This window comes from Falco peregrinus, chromosome 2 (assembly GCF_023634155.1).
Source record: "Falco peregrinus isolate bFalPer1 chromosome 2, bFalPer1.pri, whole genome shotgun sequence".
NCBI classification, from domain to species: domain Eukaryota; kingdom Metazoa; phylum Chordata; class Aves; order Falconiformes; family Falconidae; genus Falco; species Falco peregrinus.
The window spans coordinates 57127147-57138005 of record NC_073722.1 but is presented as its reverse complement, the minus strand read 5'-3'; the positions used below and the strand labels follow the sequence as shown (position 1 = coordinate 57138005).

The following is a 10859-nucleotide window of genomic DNA, read 5'->3' as shown; positions in this document are numbered from 1 at the left end:
TTGTTTTCTAGGAAGTAAGCCTCCGGCTATTGAGCAACTGCCCAAATTATCTTAAACAATCCGCTGCCATCAGAACCTCAGCCAGCTGTTTCATCAATAGCCCTTTTGAAGCCCCACACTGTCCTTTTTGCTCTTAATGCCTTTCAGGGCACTCCTGAAGGCTGCCCCTTACAACGAAATCCATGGCCTTTTATAGGAAAGTGAAAGGATTCACACTCCCACTCCAAGACCATCTTCTGCTGAAAAAGGAAGAAAAAAATCTAGAAAAAGTTATTTGCAGACCCCTTGGTCCCTATCAAAATGGACTGGAGTTATCAGTACTTATCCAGTATCAATGAATTCCTATGAGAACTGGGAGGGCTGTGCTGAGCAGTGGTAGTTGGTTGTGCTCTCCTTCTTGTGTGCATGATGTTGTTTCCCTCTGTTACCGTGCATTTTAGCATGCCCCGCGCCCCTGTCCACACACTGAAAACACTTTGGTTATGTTTCAGTGAACAGCAACTGATGGTCTGGTCTTTGAAGTGTCCATATGGCTAGCAGGAATTTCAAAACATATTGGTGTGTCAGATGGACTGAAAATAGTTCTGTTTCCTTGCAGGATCCACCACATTTGCTGGCTCAGGTGCTGTAGGAAAGAGGATACAACTCCGGGGAGGGCAGAGCAAGCTGCTGCAAGACACAAGGTAGTAATAGGCCTGCCAGAAAACAGTTACTTTGTTTATTGGAACCTTCAAGTTAGCAGAGGTATTTGAGAAAGAAGATAACATCACACGGCTTTTAACAAAAAAAAAACCTACCTCTTTTGTAATCACATTGGAGCTGTAAATAATTCACGTGCAGAGTCACACATTTCCTTTTTTTTCACATGCATGTCAGTCCAATGTGTAAGCTTACAACTATAAAAGCCATCATTTTGTTTCCCTTGTTTGCCCAGCAATAACAGTCGCCTCGATTAGGTCTGCACGTCAGTGTACTGCAAAAATACCTGACCAAACTATAAAAGCTTGGTTGCCAGAAGGAGCATAGCTGCCTTAGTGCAGCACTCTGTGCAGTTTAATTAGATGTTGAAGCAGGGTGTATGAGCTGTTTGGAGAGCTAGGTGGGTGGGAGGCTTTACTGGCACCTGGCTGGGCCATTGCACATACATGTTTTCACTTTTATCATTTTGTACAAATGTCCAGTACAAATGGTCTTGATCCTAAGCATACAAAGCAACCATGCAGCATGTCTGAAGTGTAATTAAACTGTCTTCTCCCAAGTATCCTGTGGAAGAGTAACTACAGAGAAGCTAGTCACCAGAGAGAATGCTTGATTGAGAAATCTCACTGATAGCTTTTCTGTGTCAAGGTATTAACACTGAACATCATCCATACAGTATATCCTTTTTCTCCCAGAGAAGTCTGCAGGTGGCTTTCATATTAATGTCTGAACCACCACATGAAAAGCAAAACCTATGGGTACGTGAGTACCATTGATGACTCCAGCACAGCTGGAGAGCTCATTGGTCTTCTGTGTTCTTCAAACCCTCTCTCTGTTCATGGCTCCAGTAACTCAGCAAGTACAAGCATGAACAGCTCGTCCAGCTGTGCTGATATTGGCACTGGTTGGTACACATGAAAGAGAGGAACTTACATCACGGGAACTGTCAGCTAAACATGTTGGCAGACTGCAAACTTTCCCACAAAGACCTGGAAGGAAGATGGAAATTCGTCATAGCATGCTATCAAACATTTCCCAGAGCACTTCAACTTAATGAAGTGCTAAGAACTTGGATATGATTCTCCAGACATTCCAGTGCCAAATCCACATGAACAGCTGTGCCAGTGGGCATTTAGGTTTGTAGATATAGATGGTTATCATTGCTGCAGTGTGGATGCTCCTGGATCAGCTTAGCAAGTACAAGGTACGTTCATACCAGGTCAGTGATGTACTTGAGAGATCTGGTGTGTATTTACAGTGTAAGTAATTACATACTATGGTTTACACTCTGATTTAAATGCCTTTGAAGATATGGTAGCGTATTAACCATAATTTATAGCCAGAAAGGAACTAGATTATCAACCAGTAATTTGATCACCTTTTTCTTCCTTAGTTCTGCACTAAACCCAAATGATTTAACCATAGCAGAGATTTCACCAAATAAATTAAATTTTAAATTATACTTAATTATTGTTTACAAGATCTTTGGCTAAATGATGTATTTAGAGTCCTAAACAATGTAATGTGTGAAAACCCAATATTTTGCCAGTGCAAATTAAAGCTGTCTGTTGTGCATATGCACTAATGTAGTCTCTCATTAGAAGATCCTCAGCTATATTTCCTGACAGGATACCAGTCTCAGTTTACAGGATGATGGATGCACACTGAATGGGACAGCTGTTTATCTGTTCTAGTCTGTGGGTGGCTATAACCTTTGTCTACTGTACAGTGTCTAAATCTGTATGGGTTTATTGATTTCTTTGTGAGATGGTGTTCATCACTGGAGTGAGCATTTTATAAATACTCATGAATTTTCCTTCGCAGCTCCCTGTGAGGCAAGAAGGTATTACTATTCCATGTTGTAAACAAAAAATTGAAAGGAGAGGATAAACACCACAATGCGAAACTGCTAGTGATTCTGAGACTAAATACACAGTTTAAAAGATCTAACATTGGGGTTTGTATTTTTTACAGCGCAAGATATATTCTGTGTATATTGTGTATCTTTTGCAAATCTTGAGAGGGTAGAGTAGATATGTAAATATTATCATGGGAACATCCCAGAAAGGCACCTTCTGGGTCATTGAATATTCTGTTGTTACTGCAAGCATGCTGTGTAATCTGGTTCGTAGACTGACTGAGCTTTATCTTGAGAGTAGTTAGGTGTTTTGCTCATGCTGCTGTATAAGGAAACTGTTGCAGAGTGTGGTTGCTGTGAGGGTTAAGAATTACCTGCTAGCTTCTAAACTCAGTCTCATACCCATTTGTTCTTAAACTAGCAGTGACCGCTTTTAATGGTTTAAATAGTTCCTTTTGTTCCTAGTGTTTATCTATCCACCTTTGTTTTGCAAAAGTAAACCAGAGAAGAATTAATTATATCAAACCGAACTAAGGCAAACTAAATTCTGAATAAAAGTGACAGCCAAAGATGTAATGCAGTTTATAAATCCATTCAGACCTTAGTTTATGTTGGATAAATTGCAGTGATGTAGCTTGTGTAGACAAGTTTTAAGGGAGTAACTGACTGCAGTGCTCCCTCATGGTTTGCCTGTGGTTTAGACCAATACGTTTAGTCAATTGCAGAATGCCAGGAATCAGGAAGCTTACGTTGTATCCCAGTTTTAGAAGGCAGTTATTAGTAGTCAGTAGCAGTTATTATTATTACTGACATAGCATTTACTAATATACCACTCACTGTGGTTTGGCCACCATGTGTATTAGGAACTTCCATCCTAAAAGTCACTAAGATGATAGGGCTTGTTATAGGGATGTCTGTTCTGTTGCCCATTCTGCAGAAAGTAACTATGAATGGGAATTTAAAAAAGAATCTGAAAGAGTCTGTCACTTTTAAGGGGCTCTGAATTACCAGAACAAGCAGAAAATTATCTTAAATGAGAGATCATCATCTTACTGCAGCTCCTAATGCAGCAGGAATTTGCCTCTTATCTTGGCATTAGTGCTTTCCACAATAGGAAAGCTGAATTCGTAATCTATAGTGAGACTCCAGCTTCTAACAATCCAGGTTCACTACTCTGCTGAACTAACACAGGCCCATTGAATAAAAAGACAAAAAACTATCAACTCTAAAGAAAAGGAACACCATCTAATGATGCTTCTTCTGGGGTGATTGGAAAGTGTGTATGGTTGGAAAGTAGTACTAAGTAAGTGGAATTTTATACAGGTGGCTTTAATGCACTTGGATAGATTTTTCTTTTTCTTTTTCTATTTACTGTGATGTGGCAATTCCCGATGGCTAATCTTCAGCCTTATCTTATCTACAGCTGTAAACTTGTTATTAGCTTGTTTACACTACTACAGTTTTATTGTGCATCAGAACACTTTTTATATGCACTTTTGATATATACTTATGTGCTTTCCTTTTCACTGTATATATAAGCAAGTTACTTTGTTGATTTTATCTGCTCTACAAAACAACCTTAACTCTGCATCTTCTTTTTATCAAATCACTCTATTTGATAATAAAATGAGCTGAGTCAGTGATATCAAATGAACTGTTTAGTAAATGTTGCTTTTTTCTCTCTCTTTGCATATAGAAAGTTACTGTCCAGGTGATAATTTTTCTCAAACTTTTTTCTATTTGCCTTTTATTTTTTAAATGTTTTTTCTAACTCATAACTTCTGCTGAACAGATGCCTCCAAATGACTAAACAATTTTTTTCACTATTTTAACATAGTTACTTATGTCACAAGTAGTATATCCATTTCCTGAACAAATAAAAATGCTCCAGCAGATGGATATGAAGATGCCACTAGGACTTTTGAATCTCTCAGGTATTTTCCCCAAGGGAAAATCCAAGGCTGTTTTTTCATGAGATGGTAATCTAATTTTAGGAAACAGTATCAGATAAAAAAGTGTCCCCAAGACACCACACTGATAAAAACTCATTTTAATGGTTCATAGATATTCAAACATTTTTGAAGGTGAAACTTTGTCCCAGCAGACTTTATATGTGATCATCTCACCTTCTGAAGCCAGTGTAAACCAAGATGAAGATAAAGTATAGGCCAAGATAAAGTATAGACCTAAACCAAGACAAAGCACAAGTACGACTTTAGCTGACTTGGAAGAAATGTTACCACATGCACATTTCCGACCTACTTGGGTAGCCCAACACATCACAAATCCAAGTTCAATTAAGGAAAAGTTATGGTCGTGGTAAAGACAAGAGACATTTATACTTTTACAGGTATTGTAGGTCAGGTTCAAACTTAGAAGAAAGCCTAGGGTTTACTTTTAACTGGTATTATATGTGACACTATTAGAACACTGCTCTTTGCTAGGATTTTATGTCATATAATGAATTGTAATTAACATATGGAAAAAACATATTGTGTCTTCAAGTGAGCAGTATTTTTTTTTCTCATTTTTCCTCCTATAGGTAGAGGAACTATTTAGGGAAAACTAGGAAAAGTAACATAATTGTAAATTTTCTATTTTAAGTCACTCAGGATTTCTCCTAAAATATTCTCCATCCATGAAAGGAAATTTTCTTACTACGTTCCTTACAGTGTCTTGTGGAAGAATGAGCAGACCATGTCTTCAGAGTGCAAAGTGAAATTCTCTGGAGAGCTCTTCTCCAGTATCTCCTCCAGAGTAACTCTAAATAAAAGCAAACATCATCTCAACTAATTCACTGAAAATTAATAACTCTACTGATGCAATAACATTAAATCATTGCAAATCTGGTGTGAGCAAAATACTAATCAAAGCTGTTGTCACCTGTATAATGAGATTGATTATTTCAGTACAGCAAATGCTATTTATAAATACTTGCATTTTCCTACCTTATAAAAGTCTTGCGCTTGTGCATGAGCCAGAGGGTTTTCAGATTTCTTCAGCTGGCTGGTAATGCTATGCTTTTAGGTAAATTAGAACCTTTTTTTTTGTTTGTTTTGTTTTTACCTAGAGAGAAAGATTATACATTATATGCAAGCTGAGATACAATGGTTTTATTGGCACGACTCTCTTACTAATCAGTGACTAAGCCATAAGAAAATTGTTGGCCATTGCAAAGAAGCACACAGCGTGCCTCTCTTTTTGTGTTTTTGTTAATTTGAGACACTCATGCTGAAAAAGGGGGGAATTGCAGAATATGATTCAAAGCAGAATTTGTCCCAGGAGTCATGGAGGTCATGGGTCATGGAGGTTATAGAGCTGCAGCAATAGTGTGACAGTTGGCAAGGTTCGAAAAGTTGGTACTATAAAGGAGTTGTTCAGAACTCTTTACAACTGCTCAAAATCTGCTTTTCAAGTTAATACATTAATATTTAGCTTTGTGAGAAGATGTCACTTTCAAAATATTTTTTCTGACTTCCTCCTGCTCTGCAATGTATTTATTTGTATTCCTTGTGAGCACTGCATTTGCCGTGTTTGATATCATATTGCCATGTGTTTCCTAAGAAAAAATAATTTCTATCGTTCTGAACACACACTTAACTTGTTGCCATGGTCATACTTTTCCCAAAATACAGAAGTAGTGCTGGTTCTTAACAGATATTATTTAAAGTTAGTAAACATGATGGTGTAAAACCTCAAATAGAGAATTCCTACACCACCTGTAAGAACAGTCAGACAGTAAGAACTGTCTGAATTCTGCAGGTGGGAAAACTCAGATGCAAGATGAAGTGGGTAGGAAATAATATAGTGACAAGGTTGGAATTTTTCCTTTACCCTAGTTCTGTGTGAAGTATGGTAGTCACATAGTCTGTCTCAGAAAAGGAAAAATGGAAACAGATTTTAAATATCCTTCAAGGAAAGTGTAAAGTGTATGAACAATCCACTTTCCTGAGCTTGGATACAGGCACGGATAGATGGGATTAGTTGTTTAGTAGGAGTCTAGGAACATCTTCAGTGAAGTCCGTTCTACTGTTACTTCCCATGGAAAAGAGAAGGGCAGAAGTTGGAGGTAGATGTGAGAAGCTGCCCCTTATATATTTTTTAGAGACCCCAAAGAAGTCCAGGCATTCTGGACAGCACAATGTGCTGCCAAACTAGACGCAGACTGACAAGACTGGGAAGGACTTGTAAATCCCAAGGCCATTTGCCTTGGGAGCAAGCTGGCTGTATTTACCCTGGAAAGGATTTAGTGGTAAAAAAGCACTGCTGTGCTGTACTGGCAAAAGCACTCTTACATGGATGTAGCTGTATCAACAAACAATGCTTTTTCTTAGTCTGTTAAAATTACCTTCTTTTTATATGCCCTTGTTTGAAACCACTTCTGTCAGCAAAAACAGAGTTTTGCCAGCATAAATATTTGACCAACAGCTGTTTTCAATACCTGAAAATATTATGTGATAAAAATAAAATCTATAGTAGCTATTGTAGTAGCTCTCAACTCAGAGTCATACAACAAATACAGCCCATGAATTCCTTGTGTGGATGAGGGCACATGTACCTAGTAGTGTGCTTATTATTTTAAGAATACTTTCTCCCTGCTGCTGTTATGACATGTTGGTGCAACTTGCTATGCAGCATATTCCAGTGTCTACTAATTGTTGTTTACTAGCCAGGCTAAGAGTCACCATAATCTACCCACAGGGCATTTGCTTTTATCTTTATGAGGCCCAAAGAATTTTGAAAAGCACCAACACACATTCATTATTAATGTTAAAATCTTAAGGTTAGGCTTGGAGAAGGGGAGGAATATTTGGCTTAGGGTTTCACTGCATCTCCCCTAAAAGGGATTATTAATTTTTTGTTGTTTTGTCTTTTTGCATTCCAGCCATTACAATCATTAGACTTGCACATGGTGAGGAAAATTCCAGTTCTGACGTGTACCTAGTAATCAATTCAACTAGAATTCTTAAGCATGAAAAAAGGGATGTAGAAGAATAGAAATGGTAACAATATATTTTTGCTTATAAAATGGTAGCAATAGATCAGATGAAAATAAACTCTCTGCATTTTCCCTGAGCACAGAACAAGAGATAATGGGCCTGAAGTGTTGGAAAGAAGTTAGGAGAACATTTAGACTCCCATAGGATAGGAGACAAAGGCTCCTCCCTTTCTTGTCAAAGAAGCTTATGCACAGAAGTGTGTCTTGAGGAAGGGGAGGAAAGGCAGAGTAAGTCTGTGCCTGCCCAGCTGTGAACAGAAGATGGTGACCAGTGATACTCATGAGCATACAGTCCCCCGTTACTTACTCCAGTTTGTCTTGAGCTGCAAGGCGTTACTTTAGCGTGTATATGGCTCAAGCCAGCTACAGGCTCCTTGGCCTGTACAGTTAGGTCACTCTTCTGGTCTAAGCTATTCCCTTACCTCTTCTGCAGAGTACTGGGTGTGATACCAGCTCCTGGCCCTTCCACTACCTCAGCCAGGCAGGTGTCGAGATGTATACAGTACAGGTATTCAAAAAACCTATGATATTGTTTGATTTAGAATAGAATGTACAAGATTTTTCCCACCTGGTACTTCAAAGCAGGCTCAGGCAGCCTCCGGCGATAACAGTTCCTCTCTGAAAATCTTGCAGTCTAGCAGAACTCTTTTGAATGATCTCTTTAGTATGTTCTTGTCCGTGAAAGGCAGTACAGAGTCTGCTATATATAATTTGCGTGTTTCTAAGGTGATGCTGAACTACGAGAATGTACCTCACAGCTATTGCTACATCTTCAGTGCAGTCTGTTGGAAGGACAGAACTGCTACAGAAACCAGCAAGAGGATTTTGAAATTCCAGAGAACTAAAATCAAGAACATTTAAGGAAGTCTCTCTTGTTACATCTCTTTACTGGAAAAAGGTAGAGAAGGCAAAGACAAGTATAAAGCTATGGACGTAAGACTGTATCCACTATGTACAACATACTGTACTCTTCATGTCTCATAAGAGTGAATACACAAGTATTAAATTTACAGAATGGGGTGTGGTGGAAAAGAACAAAAACTTGTCATGTTTTTTTAAAATTTTACAAGTAAAATTATTTAAGAAACTGATTTCTTATTCAGGAGGAATTATAATTATGGATTATGAAGAGCAAATACCTGATAAAATATGTTCTGCATGTCAGCTGCATGTCAGTGTCATGTCGTTCATCCATTCTCGCTTACTGTGAACTTCACTGGCTGGTCAGAGCATAAATATTAAATAGAGATACATTATTTTCCATCTCCTCCTCTTGTATCATATCACTATGAGCATGTTTATATGTAAGCTTCTACAAAAGCTTTCAAGATTCCTGGTTTAATAATTAAAATAGTTCACTGACTGGTATTCTTGTGTCAAGCTATAGTTTCAGGACTAATTTGATCTTAGTCTGGCCTGCTGGATGGGGTAGTTTTGTCTTCCCTCTCTGCCCAAGCCACAAAGGTCTTCTGTGTCAGAAGTGGTGCTCTGTTCCAACCTGGCTGAAATCTAACCTGTGAAAAAAATCAGTTGGTGAAAAAATAACAATTAGTTTTCAGCCTTATCAGTTGCAGTTCATCCTGCAGCCCCAGGCACTCCAATGCTGACATGAGGGATGGGGAGAGGAAGCAGAGCTGGCAACAGGGGCTTGAGGACCAGTGGGACCTTACTTTACCATGGCAACCTACATTTAACTCAGCATAATCTGAACTGCAATGTTGTATTTCCTCTACATTTAAAAAATCCATTTACTGCCCCTTGGTGTTGGTAAAACACACAGTTATCTATTTATTTATATTGACATACCATTTTAATATTCCTTGTGGGACAGTTATACTGGTGCTCAGATGCTCTCCCCAACTGGATATACTTAGGGCAATGTAAAACACTTTTATGCTACTATAATACTAAGGCCCTCTGTTCATTAAATTATTTCCTGATGTTTTAATTATTGCCAACCTTCCAAACCCAAGGGCAACAAAAGGATTTCTTTTAAAATAGGTTTAATTACTGCAGTTTAGCTTGTGGGTTATCTGTAAAAGCAAACAAAATCCTCTCTAGGTCAGCAGCAAAAAAATAATATAATGTGAAGTTCACTCCACATTTCTGTCTCATAAAGTTGCATTTCTTGCTGTCCTGGTGTCTCTTGCCTACCTATGTACTGTTTTACAAGTTTTCCTCTTTGTCTTTGATTTTATGGTGATTTGGCAGCTTACCTGCAGAGGGGTGGGGTGGGTTATTGCTGCTGTGGTACAGAAGCATGAGAAGCAGGTGATTTGAAGGCTTAAGACCTGATGACGGATTGAAATAATCCAGGTCCAAACAAACTCTGAACTGCTGCTTTGGAGTTGTACATGGGCTCAGAAACATGTATTTAGCTAATCCCGCTATGGTTTCCTTGCACAGTCTGTCTTTGCTCCTCGTATGTCAGTAGGCTGAATCCAAAATATTATTTTAAACTACACATGTATGAAAAGTGAAACTGTTCTTCAGAGCTGCAAAAAGTAAGCTGCTTTGAAAGTGTTCACTAAGATTGTGTCAGACAGAATGGTGGTTCCCTATCCTCTTTTAGGTATTCCTGTCTTTCACATATTACGTCTTTGCTCTCTTGCATTTGTCACTTGTTTGGTCACTTTCAAATGAGTGGGACATTAGCTACCTTTCTCCTTATTTCCGCTAATTTACCTCTGTTGCGCCTGTTGTCTGTTTTGTCTGGAGCAGAAGCTCCCCCTGCTGCTCTGTTTTGTAGCGTGCAATATTATACAGTCAACCGGGACAGGTTTTCCAGTAGTTATCTAACAAAGACAATTCAAGGGGAATCAAGGAGTTTATTATTGAAAATTATATAATTTTTATTTGAAATTTCACCTGTTCCTGAATTTAACAGCATCTTCAGGTAATTTCTCTATAATAAAATTGAATACATTTACCCAGAAGCCTTTATTAAAAATCTAATCTACTAGCAGTGGCAAACCCTGAGAGAAATTGGGTGGATCTGAAAGTTTACAGTCAGCAAGACACGAAAGCGGTTCTTCCCCATCTCTTTCTTCTCCAAAACTCTCACACCCCACAGCTGTTCCTACACAGCCGCGTACCTGCCTGTGGAGAAGACAACTGACTTAACTAGCCTAAGGGTTTCCAGGGACATATCCACCAGTGCAGACTTGTAGCTGATTGCATATTGTTACACCCCAGTGTTAGATTTACATACACGTTAATTGTTTGCCTGTGAGATAGCCTAGTGATTTTGGTGTACTAAGGGCTGGATACAGGTATACCAGTTTCTGTGCAGTTTTGTGTCTT

At 38.6% G+C, this 10859-nt stretch overlaps 1 long non-coding RNA gene across 2 annotated transcripts; it reads right to left on the bottom strand.

Moving 5' to 3' along the window:
- Positions 1 to 696: 696 nt before the first annotated feature.
- On the bottom strand, positions 697 to 9090 carry LOC114010694 (uncharacterized). Of its 2 annotated transcripts, XR_003552282.2 has the most exons (4): positions 8696 to 9090; positions 5506 to 5623; positions 5228 to 5320; positions 697 to 1688 (listed from the first exon to the last, which is right to left on the bottom strand). It is a non-coding gene; the product is annotated as an uncharacterized LOC114010694 (long non-coding RNA). The 2 variants fall into 2 exon arrangements; XR_008746174.1 differs by lacking the exon at positions 5228 to 5320 and having other exon boundaries at positions 8696 to 9089.
- Positions 9091 to 10859: the final 1769 nt, after the last annotated feature.